General features: G+C 34.2%; 1 non-coding gene across 1 annotated transcript; it reads right to left on the bottom strand.

Moving 5' to 3' along the window:
- Positions 1-9462: 9462 nt before the first annotated feature.
- Positions 9463-9570, bottom strand: LOC133033785 (small nucleolar RNA R71). Its single transcript, XR_009685848.1, has one exon. It is a non-coding gene; the product is annotated as a small nucleolar RNA R71 (small nucleolar RNA).
- Between the last annotated feature and the right edge of the window lie 1393 nt (positions 9571-10963).

Here is a 10963-nt window from a genome sequence, read left to right as displayed (position 1 = left end):
GAATTCCTATCTCCATCTCGTAACCAAGTCTCACGAGATTTTTGTTTCCATATTTCACATTGTCTAGATAAGACCTCTTCAATTTCAAGGAGAATGTCTGCCTCCAGCTGAATATTTTCACGGGATGGCAGTCTTTTCTGAATATCCATGAGAAATTTGTCAAGGATTTTCCCCTTCTCCTTGCAAAACTCAAAATTAGTTGTGTTCCATAGCATCAGCTTCTTCCTTGTGTGATTCAACTTCATCACCAGCTGAAAGCTTTTGGTCCCTCTAACGTCAATACTCCAAGCCTCTCGAATAACCTCCTTACAAGAAGTATCTCGAGTCCAAGCATACAAAAACCTAAAGGGTGTATGAAAATTATCCCTATCAAAGAACAAGTCCAACACAATAGGCACATGATCAGACGATTGGATAGTATCAGAAAGGGATGCATTGATACACCTTTATATATTTAAGTATTCGAAATAATTTTTTATTCAATTTTTTTCTCGTAGTCATGTAAATTATAGTTATTTAAGACATCTTGTAAAATTTTAAAAAATTCGAAAAAGTTTAACATGCTGAAAATTGCGTTCAAATAGTGTATTGCACGAGTGACTATTTTGTTTTATACGCGTGTAAAATAGACAGTTTGAACATTGTTTTCTATATGGTAAATTATTCTGAATTTCTCAAAATTTTGTAAGATATCTTAAATAGTTGTAATATACATAAATATAAAGAAAAAAAATTAAACTGAAATATTTTCTGGATTTCGAAACTAGTAAAGAGTGTATCAATACATCTTTTTTAAGGGGTACATTATAAAATTACCCTATTATATTTGGATAATCAATAAAAAAAAAAAAACTAATTAGAAATTATGAATATTTTTTTATTATTTTCAAAAAAATAGATTAATTATAAATAATTTTCTAATTCTAAAAGTTAAAAATAGCTTATAAAATGTATCCTCTAAAAAATTCATGGGACGAGCTCATGCATAAATTATTAAGATTCGGATGTGGTTTAATAGATATTCAAAAATTATATGTTTTTATCGTCATCAAAATTTAAACCTTACTTATGCTATTTCAGTAAAAAAAAATGTAGAAAAAAATATTCATATTAATACATTTATAGTATTTAAGTATGTAAATTATTGAATTTTTTTTTAAAAAAATGAAATTATTTTTTTAGTAATAAAAGTACCTTTCACTTATATATTGTTCACCTATGTTTTGTTGCAAACTTGCAATTTAGTACAAAAAGTACTTTGGCTTCTAATAATTTGGATATTTTTGCCATAAATATTCAAAAAAAAAAATAATAATAATAATTTATGCCATAGCCAAGAGAGACTTGTGTCCGTGTCTTCCAAGAGGCTTGTGAGTTGTGACCTTATTTGGTTTTATTTGGCTTTATGCCTGTTAGGTTATTTTTAGTATATTTTTAATTGAGTTTTAATCATGTTTGGAGCATTTTTACGCTTGTTATCTTTTATTTTTGCAGATTTAAAATAGAAGAAGATTAGAAAAATATCAGAGGAAAAGATGGGAAAAAGATAAAAATATCATGATATTTAAAATAGAGAAAATTGTGGAAGCCGAAACTTCAAGCCTGAATTCGACGATGTTCTGATTAGATTTTGGAAAAAGTCAAAACATGAAAGTTCTAGATCTCTCTTTTATCTTTTCAGAACATCTTGAATCGTCTAATTCCGATTAATATTGAGAGAGTTATGGCCAAAATACTATCAGTCGACGCAACAGAAAAAATATCTCGTTTGAGGTTTCCCAAAAATTTAAATCCGAATGGGAATTTAAATATTGCGTTTTTTTCCATATTTTTAGGCCTTCAATGCCTATATAAAGGGAAGAATGGAGTTGATTTCATCAAGCAATGTCAGAGAGAAAAAAAGTGAGAGTTCAGATACAGAGTAGAGATCGAGTTGCAATGCGGAGACATACTGCTCAGGGTTTTCAGCATTCTTCTTTTCTTCTCTTCTCTATTTTCATCTCTTTTCTTAAAGTTAATATGTGTAATTGTGCTTCAATGAACATGTGTAGCTAAACACTTTATTAGGGTTAGATGGATATTGTTTAACATTGTTTATGGTTTTAATATGATTAATTTTCCCCCTAATTTCTATGTATTCTATTTTATTTGTGCTTAATTACTTTTAATTGCCTGATCACCAATTAACTGTCTATGATTTTGATGCGAGATCTGAGAAGTGAGTGTCAAATATGCTATAGTAGAATAGAACTGAATTTCGATATAGGACGAGAGTACCTATATGGTTTAGATAGCTTATAGGGTTTCTGTGTTTAATGGCTGTTGCATGTTAAATTTATCACGAAAGTAGAAAATTGCATGTAGTTGAGGTTTATATATCTGAGAAGACTATAAATTACCTAAGTAAACCTGCTATTGCATAGGAATTAATATTAGGAAAATAATCATATTAAGCCATATTCAATAAAAACAATTGAAATCGACACCCTAGTTTATTAACTATCAATTTTCTCGAATCGTTGCTTCCAACTATTTTTCTTATACTTCATTGTTTTTCCTATCTTTTATTTAATCAAATAGAAGTAAAAGTTTAATTTTAACGTACTTAACTCCACTCCCTGTGGGATCGACCTCACTCTGGTAGAGTACTGCTTGAAACGATACGTACACTTGCGTGTGCTAAATATCGCAACTTGAAGTTTTTGGCGCGTTCTTAGGGAGTGATAGTTAATATTATTAAAAATTAAATTTTGTTCTAATTTGGTTTTTCTTTTTAGTTTTAGTATTAATTTTGTTGTTTCAAATTTTTATCTTTTTAGTATTAATTTATTTTTATTTTTTTTAATTTTACTAATGTTTTATTGATGAGTTTGACCTGCAAGGTAAAGCTAGATGCTATACCTTGATGATTTTGCCCAACAACACAATGAACCATTCTATTCTGCTTGGAGGAGATTTAAAGAGTATGGAGAGAGATGTTATCCCACTTTCTCAAGTGGATGTTTTACGTGGCTATTTTATAACGGACTTAAAGATGAAACAAGAAGTTGGGTTGATTATGGAGCAGAGACAACTGGAGCACCTCTATTAATGAGAGGCTATGACGTAATAGATCTATTGAATAATATGGCAGATTTTGATTACGACTGGCATTGGGATCCATCACTTCAGGGTTGGAGTCACCAATACCCACCTTATTGCCGAAATTTATCTGACAAGCCCGAAAAAGATGAGCAACATTAGCACATGCAATCACTTCCAGGAGAGATTAATCGCTTAACAGACATGGTGAGATCCTTATGTGATAATTTAGTGGCTCATGATTCAGAATGTAATAACTCCAATAATGAAAGTTATGAGAGTTATTGCTACAATGAAGAAGGGTCATTAGTTGAATACAAGGAAGACAATGACCCTACAATTGAAGATCAAGATCCTTGTGAAGAGGAACTCATTGAATATGAAATCACAAGTGAGGGTATGAATAGCCACGTGGAGAGTGAGCAACAAGAAGAAGGGTTGTTAGATGAAAGTGTAGCTACTGTGACATTGGAGGATGAGGAAGCACATGACATCATTGATTCGACTTCATCAATGATATTGACTAATAAACCACCAATGAATCCATATACTTCATCAACACCATATTATATCCTCTACAAGCTACGAAATGCTTCTCCCCAAGCACATCATCCAAAGTCTTATGTTGTTGGTGCTGACTTTGGTTCAAACTCATCGCTTGCCAAGCTTGAAGGCAAGTACAACAATAATTTTCAAGTTGTCTTGCATGACGCTTATTACGGGCGTCAACCGCTTGTTGATGTGGCACTCAGGTAAGTTTCCTTAGGGCTGTACGTCGGTCGGTTTGGTCGGTTTATACTATATTTTTTTCAACCCAATAGAAAAATCGGGTTATAAAAATTTCATTGAAACCTGCCCAAATAACAAAAAATAAAAACACAAACCGACCGACGGGTTGGCCGGTTTGGTCGGGTTAACCCGACCAAACCGGCAAAAAAGTTTCATTCTCCCTTTTTGAACGGTGTTTCCAAGTTTATACTTCTCTCTCTGTCCTAATTTCCTTTCTGTAGTCTTCTTCATCAACTATAACACATATATATATATATATACATATAAATAAATAATTAATATTAATTTTAAAAAATAAATAAATATATATTTTTTTCTCCAACACCAATCGTTGACAACATTTGAAGAAGACTTATTACTCAAAGTCCTTTCTTCAACACCACCACCTTTCATCTTAATCTCATAGTTATACAGCCAAAATGAAAAACGACAACCAGTACACTATTTTCCAATTCACAACAACTCTTTCACTGAATAATTCCAATCCAACCCTTTCCTTGCTAACTCCTTTAACAATTCTCTATTATAAAATACTCTGACAACTTTGACATCAAGGATATACAAACCTAGTGCCAACTGCCCGCAATTGAAAAATTTAGCCCAAGCTTTGAAATTATAGTGCAGAGTAGAGGCGATTGGGCCTCCTCCGTTGCTGGGAAACGCTTCTGCACCTCTATCCACCATAGATGACGATATAGGGAGAGAGAGATGTATGAGAGAGAGAAGAGCGGCTGAGACAGAGTAATAGATTTAGGGTTTCTTTCTTTTTTAGTTTATATTTTTTAATAATATTTATATACAAATTATATTAGTATATAATATATAAGTAAAATTTTAAAAACATAAAATATGACATTTTTATTCGGGTTTGGTCGGTTTATCTCGGTTTCATTGGGCGGTTATCTCTTTTTTCAACCCGCCCAATATACAGATTGGGCGGGTTATATTTTTGTCAGTTTTTTCGGTTTGCATTTTTTGTCGGATTTTTACGATTCGGTTTGGGCGGGTTATTCGGGTTGGGCGGTTTACAAAAAATTTTGTACAGCCCTAAGTTTCCTTTCCTTTTTCTTTAATGTCACATTGGGGACAATGTGTCACTTTAGTTTGGGGGGTGACTTAATTTTTATTTTTATTTTGAGTTTTTTTTTTTATTTTATTTTGAGTTTGATGTCTTTTAATTTTTAGTTTTTAGTTTTTATTGTTTTGAATCAATTTTCTTAATATGAGTCAATCTGAAAGTAGGTAGATAGCATGATTTGAAAAGTTTATTTATTTTTTCGAAAAATCCGTGTGCTTGGTGATGTTATACTCTTGACTAATTTTAATTTTGTGCTTTAAAAGAACATGGAATCATATTAAGTAATTTTTCTAGTAATTGAATTAGTTTATGTATGCTAATTTGATATGTGAAAAGTTGTTTGGAAAATTCTAGAACTTGCTTGCTTGCTATTTGAGGCGAAATAATAGATTATGCATGACTAGGAAAGTGATTTAGGCATTCTTTTGGATCGATTGTGCCTTTGAAGCCATCTTTGTAATTTTTTTTTTATCCTAGTTACCCTTTTTGAGCCTTAACTTATTTTTTTCTACACATATTGAGCCTAAAAAGATAAACCCATAAATACCCAAAATTTCAATCCTAATCATACCATAAGTAGATCTTTAGTTTGGGGGAATTTGGATGGGAAGTTTGTTGTATGTGTGTGGAAAAAGTGTGAAAATTGAGAGAATATAAAAAGAAAAAAATTGATTGACAACAACTTGAAAAAAAAAGGAGAAAAGAAAGAAAAATCTGACAACCAGTGTCAAATCTAGAAAAAAAAAATAAATATAAAGTTGTTGCACCCTTGTTGAAGAATATATCTCTCATGTAATTAGAAAAAAGGGTATTGGGATTGTGTGAAAAATATTGTGGGTGACATGATTTGAGAAGCTTATGGTATATGAAAGCCTAAATGACCATTTCAACTACCTTTACCCTAAACCTAACATTACAAGCCTAGAAAGACCTTCTGATTCTTAGTTGTGCATTAATCTATATTAGTGGAGAATAGTAAGTATTGCAAGCATATGAAATTTTGGGTTAGTGGATTGATGATTGTAATTGGCATGCATAAAGTGATTTAATTGTTAGTTAATTGCATTCTATGGTTTCACGAGCTAAATGAAAATAAATTGAAATTTGTCAATGGTGTAATTGAACTAAAATTCTGGATTATATGCATAAGTGAATTTTTTTTCATAATCATGTTATTGAAGCTACTTGAAAATTACTCATGTTTTGGAGATTGACTTGTTTAATGTTTGTTTAGTGTTTTACTCGAGGACGAGTAAAAGCTTAGTTTGGGGGAATTTGTTAGGTTATTTTTAGTATATTTTTAATTGAGTTTTAATCATGTTTGGAGCATTTTTACGCTTGTTATCTTTTATTTTTGCAGATTTAAAATAGAAGAAGATTAGAAAAATATCAGAGGAAAAGATGGGAAAAAGATAAAAATATCATGATATTTAAAATAGAGAAAATTGTGGAAGCCGAAACTTCAAGCCTGAATTCGACGATGTTCTGATTAGATTTTGGAAAAAGTCAAAACATGAAAGTTCTAGATCTCTCTTTTATCTTTTCAGAACATCTTGAATCGTCTAATTCCGATTAATATTGAGAGAGTTATGGCCAAAATACTATCAGTCGACGCAACAGAAAAAATATCTCGTTTGAGGTTTCCCAAAAATTTAAATCCGAATGGGAATTTAAATATTGCGTTTTTTTCCATATTTTTAGGCCTTCAATGCCTATATAAAGGGAAGAATGGAGTTGATTTCATCAAGCAATGTCAGAGAGAAAAAAAGTGAGAGTTCAGATACAGAGTAGAGAGATCAACTGCAATACTGGAGACATACTGCTCAGGGTTTTCAGCATTCTTCTTTTCTTCTCTTCTCTATTTTCATCTCTTTTCTTAAAGTTAATATGTGTAATTGTGCTTCAATGAACATGTGTAGCTAAACACTTTATTAGGGTTAGATGGATATTGTTTAACATTGTTTATGGTTTTAATATGATTAATTTTCCCCCTAATTTCTATGTATTCTATTTTATTTGTGCTTAATTACTTTTAATTGCCTGATCACCAATTAACTGTCTATGATTTTGATGCGAGATCTGAGAAGTGAGTGTCAAATATGCTATAGTAGAATAGAGCGAATTTCGATATAGGACGAGAGTACTTATATGGTTTAGATAGCTTATAGGGTTTTACGTGTTTAATGGTATTTGCATGTTAAATTTATCACGAAAGTAGAAAATTGCATGTAGTTGAGGTTTATATATACGAGAAGACTATAAATTACCTAAAGTAAACTATTATTGCATAGGAATTAATATTAGGAAAATAATCATATTAAGCCATATTCAATAAAAACAATTGAAATCGACACCCTAGTTTATTAACTATCAATTTTCTCGAATCGTTGCTTCCAACTATTTTTCTTATACTTCATTGTTTTTCCTATCTTTTATTTAATCAAATAGAAGTAAAAGTTTAATTTTAACGTACTTAACTCCACTCCCTGTGGGATCGACCTCACTCCTAGTGAGTCTACTACTTGAAACGATACGTACACTTGCGTGTGCTAAATATCGCAACAAGTTTTTGAGTTTGTTAGGCTATTTTTAGCCTATGTTTTGGATCCAATTTATGTGCATTTTTAGCTGTGTTGGGACGGAATTACGCTTGTTTTCTATGTTTTCAGGTTCTTTGGAATAAAAGAAGTCTCGGGTGCAGAAATTCGTTAAAGGCGTGCGGCGAAGGGAAAACTCGATTTTTGAGTTTTTGTGCATATGCGGCCGCGGTAAACACGGCTTGGCCGCGCGGGCCCAGATCCAAGTCGAAGGCATCGATCGTCGCGGCGATGAAGAGGCTCGCCGCGGCGAGTTACGAGATACGAGAGCACCCCAAATTTGGCGATTTCTCGCCGCGGCGAAGGAAGCTTGGCGCGGCGAGATCCGTACGGACCAGGGGCATTTTCGTCCATCGAACCATAAATTTCAATTATAAATAGAAAACTGCGATTGAAAGTCAGTGAGAGCGATCGAAACCACAAGTACGGTGAGAGCGGCGGGAAGAGCACGAGAGATTCAAGTGAAGATCCCGGGAATTCATAAAGAGTTCTTTTCTTTATTCCTCTTTAATTTATTTATGTTGAATATTCTTATAGGAATGGTTATGGATTTATTTACGAACTAAATTTCCCATTTAGGGAGGATGATGATTGTTGTTTAATGTTTTGCCTAGTTAATGTTTAATTACCATTCCTCAATTCTTGTGTGTGAAATTATCTTAATTTGTTCTTAATTTCATGTTTAAGATTGATCACCTTGTGCATGCTCGCATGATCTCAATTCAAAATGCGAAAAGTGAGAATTGAGAATGCTAAAATTAAGATAATCAATGTTCTATGTGAAACGAAAGTATTTGCATGACTTATGTGACGAGTAGATTATTGCTTAATGCGATTTCATGTTAGTTTAATTAAGGAATTAATTAGATAACATGTAATTTAGAATCTAGAAGATGCGAAAGGAGCTAGGTTGTTTCATAATCTGTCATTCACTTCAACGAATAGGATAGTAATTAATCATTAACGATTTGGGTAAACAACAAGGATTCTCCTCATATTGTCTCGTCTTGCTCGACTTTAAATTGTGTTATTAAGTTTTACGAATTTCTTTCATATTTCTTTGTTTTTAAATCATAATTGCTTTTGATTTACGAATAGAATCATAAGTATAATTTAGTGGTACTTAATCCAATTCCACAATAGGATCGACCTCACATTGTGAGATTCTTACTTGATTGCGTATACTTGCGTAGTGTTTAAAATTATATGCAACAAGTTTTTGTGTAGATTCTTTGAAATTATTAAAGATTAATATTACATAAAATTATACTAACTTTTACTTTGGTATATTTTCTCTTCTTGATTTTTCTAACCTTTTTCTTGCAATATTTTCTTTATTTATTTCGGGAATCCTAAGTGCATGCGCGTCAAAAACAATCGGTCATATTACCGGTTGATCTGAAATTGAGAAAACTTGCGGGAAGAATCGAAAGAACAAGAGGCAGAAAGAGTTTCGGCAAGCTGTTGAAACATCGAAATCATAACCAATGTGAACGATAATGTTGGGAACAATGGGCGTAATAATGGTGGCTGTGGAAGATCGAGCTAATGGCCGTAGCTTGAGATTACATTCTCCTACTCGACGGGAGTGCGGTCATGTATTAGGCCACGGCGATGGATACGCAAACAACTTCGAGATCAAACACCTTGCATCCTTCAAATGGTGCGGATCTTCGGTTCGATTTGGTGGTCTCCCTTCGAAGATCCTAATTTGCATCTCTCCTTCATGGAACTTTGTGAAACTTTTAAAGTTAATGGAGTTAGCGATGATGCCATTCGGCGAGGTTGTTCCCATTCTCGCTCGAGAGAACGAGCCAAGAGTTGGTTGAATTCCTTGCCACCTAATTCTATAGCAACATGGACAGACTTAGCAACAAAATTCTTGTCAAAGTTCTTTCCTCATGACTAAGTACGCAAAGGCGAGAGGAGAAATCAATAATTTTACGCCAACGAGATAATGAATCTCTCCATGAGGCTTGGGAGAGGTTTAAAGATCTAATCGAGAAAATGCCCTCATCATGGCATAGAAAAGTGGATCTTTGGTTCACAATTTCTACAACGGGTTGGTTGGTAACAACTTAGAACTCGATAGATGCACGGTGGTGGAGCTTTTATGAGAAAGAGTGCTAATGAGGCTTACGATCTATTGGAGGAGATGGCTCTAAATAATCGGCGGTGGCCAAGCTGAAAGGAGTCAAACTAAGAAAGTAGGCGGTGTCTTTAGAGGTTGATGCCATCACAAAGTTGACGGCTCGAGTTGAGGCCTTGACAAAGGCGGATTGCGAGGGCAAGCTAAAGCAAGCCCAAGTTATTTGTGAGATATGTGGAGGCAACCATCACTTTTGAGTGTCGACGAGATGTGGATAATTTGCCAATGGATCGAGCAAAAGCCATTGGGAACTACTCCCCAAAATAATGTAATTATGGGCACGGCCGGCGGGGTTCTACCGGCGGAGGAATCGGCCCAACAAAACCAACGACAAAGTCACAGTGGAGGCTCCGATATCAAGGCGATTTATTGCTCCAATTCATGATGGAGACTAGAGCCTCTATTAAAACTCTAGAAACTCAAATGGAACAATTGTCTACTCGAGTGGCAAACCAAGCTCAAAGGAAATTCACACAGCTTAGTGAGGCAAAAGGAAAAGAGCAATGTAAAGCAATTTCCTTGAGGAGTGGAAAGAGTTATGAAGGACACAGTGGCAAAGCAACCCGATTGAAGATGGGGTTCGGGATCAACGAGCACGACACGGCACCAAAGGAAAAGAAGGCTGCGGTAGTCTGCACCACAACATGATGCTCCACCAATCGGTATTGATCATCATGTGAAGATACCTTATCCTCGAGAACTCAGAAAGACCCAATCTAGACAAGCGATTTACAAAATTTCTAAGGTCTTCAAAAGACTACACATCGACATTCCTTTTCTTTGAAGCCTTGGAACAAATGCCCCGTTATGTGAAGTTCATGAAGGAGATATTGTCTAAGAAGAGAAAAATGGAGGACTATGAAACGGTGGCATTAAGCGAGGAGTGTAGCGCCATTTTGCAAAAGAAACTACGCCAAGCTTAAAGATCGGGTAGTTTCAATATTCCATGCTCTATAGGGGGTTCGGTGGAAACTAAAGCTCTATGTGATGCGGGAGCAAGCATTAATCTAATGCGTTGTACGTCTTCTTCAAAGGCTAGGATTGGGAAAAGCAAAGCCCACAACGGTGACTGCACAGTAGCGGATCGTTCTCTAACTCATCCTCGTGGCATAATTGAAGATGTACTGGTGAAGGTTGGTAAGTTTATCTTCCCTGCTGATTTCTTAATTCTTGATATGGAGGAAGATTCAACTATTCCCATTATTTTGGGAAGACCATTCTTGGCCACGGGTCGAGCATTAATAGATGTTCAAAAGGGGGAGTTAAAGT

This window comes from Cannabis sativa, chromosome 1, assembly GCF_029168945.1.
Source record: "Cannabis sativa cultivar Pink pepper isolate KNU-18-1 chromosome 1, ASM2916894v1, whole genome shotgun sequence".
In the NCBI taxonomy this organism is placed as follows: Eukaryota; Viridiplantae; Streptophyta; class Magnoliopsida; order Rosales; family Cannabaceae; genus Cannabis; species Cannabis sativa.
This window is presented reverse-complemented; position numbering and strand designations above follow the sequence as displayed.